Genomic DNA, 8,419 nt, shown 5'->3' on the forward strand with positions numbered 1-8,419 from the left:
GTAGAAGAAGACAGGGAAACTTCCAGGTCCAAGGAAACTGACAGCAGTGATAGGAAGAAACCTACATGGCAAGACACAGAAATTGAGGAAGATGTGCCAGTACTTTCTCCTCAAATATGCCTTGAAGTTCAAAAGCGAGATGCAGAAGCTTCAGTGGAGTCACCTAGACCTCAGTTATGTGCCAGTGGTGGAGAATGGTACCTTGAAGGAAAAGTGAAAACCAAACAAAGCAGTCATGAAAGACAGTCATGTGTCATCAGTCATGAAGAACCTAAAGCTGGAGTTTCCTCTTCTGGAGAAGCTGCAGTTAAGCCTTATGGTGAAACAGAGAGTGGATGTACAGTGTCAGATGTGACACAGACACTGAAAAATAACACAGTTGTGACAGAAAATGGGGAGTCTCACCTACTGACCAATAAGGTTATCTCCAGAGCAAAAAACAGGAATCTTTGTCTGAAGCAGTCAGCAATGCATGCTGTTCCACAAAAAGAAGAAAAATGTTCCTCAAAGCTTCCTCAGACCAAGAGTAAACAAGTCCACTTCACCCCAAAACTGATAGATTTGGAACGTCTGTTTTTTGAGAGACATTAAACAAGATGAACAGGATAGGTTATTAGCATTGCAGCTTCAGAAAGAGGTGAATCAGAAACAAATGAGGCCAACTTGGCTAAAAGGATCCCCAGATGAATATCAGTTATGGGCTACGTCTTCACCTCCAGGCAAATTACTAAATGGACAGAGGGAGAATGCCAAAGAGAGAAGCTTCAAAAGACAAACTGATCTAGAGCATCCAGTACCTCACAGAACCTCAAAAAGTGAAAATTGGCAACCTTCTTTTAAGTTCCAGTTGTAACATTGTTCAGTTAATGCAAGAAATTACCAAGTTCTACTATAGATACTTGTACATAAAATGACTCATTCCCTACAGCCTGGCAAGTCAAAGAAAAGTATTTTTCAGATGTTTTACAGATACACAAAGTAATGCTTGGGTAAGAAGAGTGTTTACAACCTAGTGAAGCTGGATTGTGAAGCTCTATCATAGATTCTTTATAAATTTTTCATTAGTGCTGCTCTGTGGGCACACTCATTGTCCCTAATTAAAGGCCTGTGTGATTACGGGGGCAGAGTATACAGATGTGTTTCTGCCAAACCCAGTCGTAAGCAAGAGTTCCACTCCTTTCATTTTTTAACAACTGTGATGGACTAAGTTTAAGTTGACGGTCCTTATGGATGTAAAAATGCCTTGGCCAACTCCCAAGAAATCTTAATGTCCATGCATTTCCCTCCAAGGTGCATATTTTAGTGCCTTTGAGCACTTCTTTGTCCTGACTAGTAATCAGAGCAACATTATAATATACCAAGTAACTAAGGAAGCCAGGCAGAGTTTAAAATCTGTTTTCTTGCAACTTTCTCATTACACTCGCAGAGCACTTGAAATGTATCTTCCACAACACTAATTTCCATGTCTAGTTTAATTGCTTTCAGTATTACAGCATTTTCTTTGACTTCAAATGGGTTAAATCATGAAGTCAGAAAAATCAGACTTTTCTGGAAAATGATGACTTAGCTGAGAGAAAGGAGAGTTGGTGCAAAAGGAGTTAATCTTGGCTTGAGACTGACTGGGTTAGACTGAGAATTTGGAAGTACTGGAGCTGAGTGGATGATAGACAGCTGGGTCTAGGATGGAGTAGCAGGTGGAGTTTGGCAATGTATTCTTTCTTGTCCTTTCTTTGCTAAGTGACACAGAAAGCATGTGCGTTTTACTGCTTTTCACACCATACTATGTAATGTGCTATTCCAAAACACAAAATGGGAATTTACTGTAGCAGTAATTATGTCATAATATCCTGTGATGTAGAACCTGACTAAACATGTTGTTTCCTTACCTTGTCATTTGTATTGATACTGACTCATTTGTGTTTATGCACAAAAATGGAAAGGATGATACTGGGATTTTGCCCTGTCTTATCCCTGAAAGTTAAATCAGAGAGCAGCAATTTCACTTGTGAAATTTAACTTAGAGACTGTTAAACTTTTATTTCATTAATATGAAAAACTTGGAGCGAAAAAAAACAACAGTTTTAACAGCATTTCTGCTGATGTCTAGTTTGCCATCCTTTTAAGGTAATAATACAATAAAATGTCCTAGAGCTAATAATTCTAGCTTAAGTTTGTCAATGATTTTATACATTATTATGTTTTTTGCCTGCAAATTACATAACTGAAATTCTGTAATCTTTGCATACTTGATGACATGTACTTCAATGTTAATTGGGTGATAATGGGTAGAATTCTGAAGCTAATTTAAACTTTAATTTCCGCTTTCATAAATGATTGTCCTCTGAGTGATGATTGTGCTGAAATGAAGTGTAGTTAGAAACTAACCAAATTTGTCTAAAACAGACTAAAATCTCTCTTTTCATCAAACCAATGTTTTTTAAAACCTGTTTTGCTTTATGTTTTAAGGACTCCTTGAATTAAAGTTTTGTAATTACATCTTCCTGGAGTAGTCCATGACCAAAAAGGATATAAAACAGTGTAATGTATTTAGGATTTGCATATATAGCCACTTATTTGTCTGTGTAAAGTTTTCCTGACTAACATCTTTTTTAAGGTAAATTTTAATTTTTCAGTTACTCTTTCTGGTACTCCTACCATGAATGCATTTTTGTGATAAACTAGTAAATGTTTTGTGTCAGTCATTAGTATATACTTCCGACACTGGTCTACAGGGCAGAGAAGGACCAGGTCCACTGACAGTAGGGAAGTTCCCAGAGCCTCCTTTAAAGTAGGAGGCAGGCATAAAGCAGAAGGATTCATGACTAAGGGGTCCCCCACACCTCTTAGAGACCATACACCCTCTTTAGTTTCTCTCTGACCCCAGGTCCCATGGACTCCATCTGCCAGTGAGGTCCTGTGTGCCTCCCGGGGTCACATTCCTAACCAGAACACTCTGTCCACCCGTTAGCTCTCCCCACACTCTGGTTTGTTCCATCTCTGCATCGTCCCTGAGATCACTCAGGCTTTTCTCCTCCTTCGTTGCCTCAACTCCTTTCATCAACTCAGTGAGGTGTATCACAACACTGTGCTTTCCTTCACACCTATTATGATTTATCCCTTATAATGTTTCTTTGAAGAGTTCAATGATTTACACTTAGAAGTTATATAGCTAAGAGACAACCAAGTGTGACACAAAGATTGATCTGAAATCTTCACAGTGAAGACAATACAAAAATCTCTTATTTCAAGGAAATAAGAAAAATGGACAGAAAGAACACAAGGCTTCTTTGGCTTCAGAATCTCAATAGAAAATACCCTCAACAGTTAGTGAAATTGTAGGTGTTAACATATCATGGAAAACAGATCTTGTGCCAATATTAAACTTAACACCCAGGCTTTTGTATAGATAGCATTTATTATAAACAGTAAAATATATATAATGTCTCAACTATAAAACGTTCATGTTAAAGTGTCTCTAACATGAGCTGCTTTAATATTTCGAGGTGAAAAAGTTTCAGAACATCACAGTGGAAGCAATCCAACACTGACAAACTCTAGTGATCAAAGACATTCTCTTTTAGTTTATGTAAAACAATTCATAATTACAGAGAGAGTGTCCCAGTTCTGAATAGTAGGAGACAAGTCACTTTTCCAGACCAGAAGGCCCTCAAGACTTGGGATGAAATGAGCTCTGATCCAATCCAGCCAAGTGGAGCTAGTTCCTTTAAAACAGTGGTTACATATTCTTCAGCTTGAGCCCTCAAAGACAAAGGAAATTAGAAAACCTTCCCTTCTCTTTAAACCTACCTTGGGCTCTCCAGGTGGCACAATGGTAAATAATCTACCTTCAAATGCAGGATACACAAGAGACACAGGTTTGATTCCTGGGTTGGGAAGATCGCCTGGAGTAGGAAATGGCAACCCACTCCAGTACTCTTGCCTGGAAAATTCCATGGACAGAGGAGTCTGGCAGGCTACAGTTTATGGGGTCGCAAATAATGGGACACAACTGAGCATGCACATGGGTGCGCACATGCACACACACACACACACTCACACTCACTTCACCCATACTGGTCAGTCTCATTGCTTTGGTCAAGTGAGTGGAAGGCAGTTCAGTTCCAGTTCAGGGCCACCATGTTCCCATGCAACGGTGCCATGTGAATGATCCAGACTTAATATTCTTCCTGAGAGCCACTTGCCACACATCTTCATGAGATGATCAAAACCGTATACTTTGAGACTGCTTCCTGACTAGGCTCCTTTCAGGACAGACACTGACAGTGCCATCGTTCATGGGGCCAAGTAGTTTTTCTTGGTCAACTCCTGAGTCCCCATGACAAGGCAAGAGGAACTTGAGAACATTTGTTGATGGACTTTTGTGGGAGCATGAGAGAATATGCGAGAGTAAGTCTTCTTCGCTCCAAAACCACTGAGTCTACTTCAGTGTGGTGCTGGACTTAACCAGCCCAACTCTTGTGCACTAGTTTTTCCCCCACACTTCCTTTTTTTTTTCTATTTTGTCTTCATTTTGTTAAATGGCAGGTAATGGATCCCACCCTCAGTGAAATAAAAACACTATATACTGGGGAAGACAAATAGGGCAACATTTCTATCAGAAAATATAGGCTTGAAGAGCATGGCACTATAAATGTTTGCATGACCAGTCTCACTAAACATGCTCAGGCCTGAAAGTTTAGCATTAATGTTTTTATGCTTTTTTTAACCTTTAGAAATCAAACACAACTTTTAACATCAAACAATTCAACAGTAATAAGTATAACCTTGAGTACTGATACTGTTGTGCAAATTGAAAGTGGGTGGTTTAGTCCAGAGCTGACCATCCTGTTATCAATCCTTGGCACCTAACAGTACCTGTCATCACATTTGTTTATAACAACCCCTTCCTGTTTTGGTGTTAATGAGAAAACTAGTATCCTACTGTGACATTTGCTCTTCCTAAAACATCTAGCAATCGGTATATGTAGCAAAATTTTCTGTTTCAAGGAAGAAAGAAAATATTATTTTTTTCTAGAAGATATTTCACAATCACCTGATTAGTGCAAATGTATGATAAAGCTTCTTCCAGGCAGGTGGCGTCTGAGCATCCCATCAAATGACACAAGGGACAATACTGGCAATGAGAATCACACAGATTCTTTAAAAGCAAACATTGTGAAGATGAAGGTTAAATGAACAAAGGGGTCAAGGTCATATTCATACCCTGGATTCTGTGCTAATTCTTAACAAATCACGCCTTTTTGTCCATGTGATAATCCTATCCATTAGATTTCTGTGAATTGATGGAGTTACAAGTTTTTAAAATAAATTGTAAATGACCACTCTACTCTGAAAAATTCATGTCATATGTTATTGCAGAAAGTAATTTTATTATCTTGGCAAATAAAACCATGAATTCTACATAAAAAGAACAATCCCTTCATGTTCAAAAGTTTTTCATTGACGTTGCAAGGGGAAAGGGGCAGGATGTGAGAATGCAGCCCAACAGTAAGATGGGGTGATGCAGCCCGGCCCAGGGCATTCTGACATCAGCCCCATCCTGATGTTTCATTGTACATTCTGTATTCTCATGAACAGCAGAGAATGGTGGCAAGCAAATCTGCTCACTTTCACCCATTTCTTCCAAGAAATGAGACAGCGGTGTCTTGAAGAGCACATGTATGGTTTCTTAGATTGTGTTGCTTCTCCCCCTCTCCCATTCCTGGCAGAAGAAAACTCAGATATTTTGACTTGAATATTTTCCCATTTAGTAAAACCGCACCATCACCACATACTTTTCCTTTAAAGATGTATTGATTTATTTATGGTTGCAATGAGTCTTCATTGCTGCACACGGGCCTTCTCCAGTTGCAGCGAGTAGGGGCTACTCTCTAGTTGCGGTGCAGGAGCGTCTCATTGCGGTGGCTTCTCTTCTGGCGGAAGACGGGCTCTAGGCATGCAGGCGTCTACAGCATGTGTGCTCAGTAGTTGCAGTTCACAGGCTCTAGAGTGCTGGCGCAGTAGTTGTGTTGTGTGGGCTTAGTTGTCCCACAGCATGTAGTATCTTCCTGGACCACGGATCGAACCAGTGTGTCCTGCATTGTCAGGTGGATTCTTCACCACCGAGCCACCAGGGAAGCCCACCAAATGATTTTTTTTAATAAATTAAATGAAGACAATGCAATATTCATTCACATAATGGGAGCATCGACAGGTCCCAGAGTTAAGCTCGACACATGCTGCCATGCATGGGCTGGTGGTTTTGAAGAGGTCCTGAACTACAGTTGAGGACAGGTTTCTGTGACTGTGTGTTTCACTTCCAGATAACTTGGGCTTCTTGACCCCAAACAGCACATGCTGCCAACTTGGGCTCAAATGGAGCCCATTCTGTTTCAAGGCTTGAGTTCTGGAATTCTGCAGAACCTGGAAGCAGAAAGTTTGTATTTCCTGGAGAACAGAGACAAGACGCTATTTTGTCTTGGAAATGAGTTTTCCTCCTTCTGGTTCTTTTCCTTCTTCCTATACCTTTCCTCCTGGCTCAGACACAGCCAAGGTGTATGGGACCCCTTGCATTCTGCCTCCTCCTCCTGCTGCATGGAGCCATGTACTTGGGTGGGGGCCCTGAAGAGAAGTGGGCCTTGGGCAGGCTGGACCTAGCTTTTGTGCACTTATTTCTGCAGAGTTAAATCCAACATCATGACCACATCCCAAACAGAACTGCATTTGTTGACTAAACCACCCCCTTATGTTTGGGTAATTCGGTGCTGTGGGAGGCACATGGGTTATTCCTATCTTACTCAAATGTGCATTTTACTGTTGTCCACACTAACTGACCTTTTCAAACTCTGTTTAGTAGAATCTCTGCACAGGATCTCCCCTGGGATATAATAGTTTGTTTCTGTAAATAGAAATGGGTTATCTGGAGAGGTTCCTTCATACATAGTTGGCCCTGTCACTTCGGATTCTTTTCTTGGTAGATTTCATACTTTACCAGGTGGGCCCACAATGCCCCTTTCATTTATCTTAAATTCATCTCTCTGCCAACCTCCTGAAGATTGGGATTAACAAAGATGCAAGGGCTAATTCCGAGGCTTTCCTGAGTCCTTTGACCTTAGAGAAGAAGTATTTAATAACCAGGGAATTGATCTGACAAAATCAGATAGAAGGCGTTAGTACAGTTTGGAACATCACGTTCAAATAGAGGTATGTTTTAAGGAAACAGAAAAAGTCATTGAAGTCAAAGTAACCAAATATCCAAGGAGGTAATGTTCACTTCCCAACTGCCTGTTTAGGATATGGAGAAAATGTGTATCCTTATCTGTCATTCATTCATTGACTTATACATTCATATTAATAAATAATATGTGCCCCAAACAGTGGTGAGTGTCTGCACGCCTAGCTCTTCCCACTGGTGTGGTCAATAAAGTCCCTTTGTCATCTACGGTTGGTAGAACAAGACACTAAGTTTTCCGCTACATACATTGAAATTACATCCTTTAGTATCCTACTGCGTTTTTTGGTTGTTGTTGTTGTTGTTGTTGTTTTGGACCATGTTGCATGGCATGCAGAATCTTAGTTCCCCAACTGGGGATTAAACCCATGCTCCTTAGTAGAAGTGTGGAGTTTTAACCACTGGACCTCCGGGGACATCCCTGGTGTTATATATTTTGCTTCTACTATTAAACAGAATTTGGAAATTTCAAGAAGAAAAGGAAAGTATTTAATCATATTTTGGGGCTGTTCTTCCTTCCAGATGTTTCTAGATTTATTCTTTTACTAATTCCTTTCTGTTTCCTCTATTCATTCTTCAGGGTGTATCTGCTGGTGAAAACTCTTTCTTAGTCTTTCTTCACTTGAGAATGCCTTTTTAATCCCCAATAATTTCTGAAGGATAATTAAGCTAGATACAGGATTTGAGGTTGTCAGTTCCTTTATTTTAGCATGTGGAAAATGTGCCACTTTCTTGTGGACCACATCATTTCTGATAAGAAATTGCTGTCCTTTATATACCACTTTTCTCCTTCCCTGGTGGCTCAGATGGTAAAGCGTCTGCCTACAATGGGGGAGACCCATGTTCAATCCCTGGGTCGGGAAGATCTCCTGGAGAAGGAAATGGCAACCCAGTCCAGTATTCTTGCCTGGAAAATCCCATGGACGGAGAAGCCTGGTAGGCTACAGTCCATGGGGTCACAAAGAGTCACGACTGAGCCACTTCACTTCACTTTCTCCTAGAGGTTGCACGTTGTGTTTCTTTCCCTGACTTTCCTTTTGCCTTTACTTTTCTGAGCTTTGACTATGATATGTCTTTTCCTATGTACTCTGCTTTGGGTCCACTCAATTTCTTAAAAATATAGATTTAGACACGTGTAATCAACTAATTTATTTTTATAGATTATTAATTATTTTTTATTTATTTGTT

At 40.1% G+C, this 8,419-nt stretch overlaps 1 pseudogene; it reads left to right on the top strand.

Moving 5' to 3' along the window:
• Window positions 1-982, top strand: part of LOC122435782 — a 3,200-nt pseudogene extending 2,218 nt beyond the window's left edge.
• The last annotated feature ends 7,437 nt before the right edge of the window (window positions 983-8,419 follow it).

The sequence above is a fragment of the Cervus canadensis genome, chromosome X (assembly GCF_019320065.1).
Source record: "Cervus canadensis isolate Bull #8, Minnesota chromosome X, ASM1932006v1, whole genome shotgun sequence".
Classification (NCBI taxonomy): domain Eukaryota; kingdom Metazoa; phylum Chordata; class Mammalia; order Artiodactyla; family Cervidae; genus Cervus; species Cervus canadensis.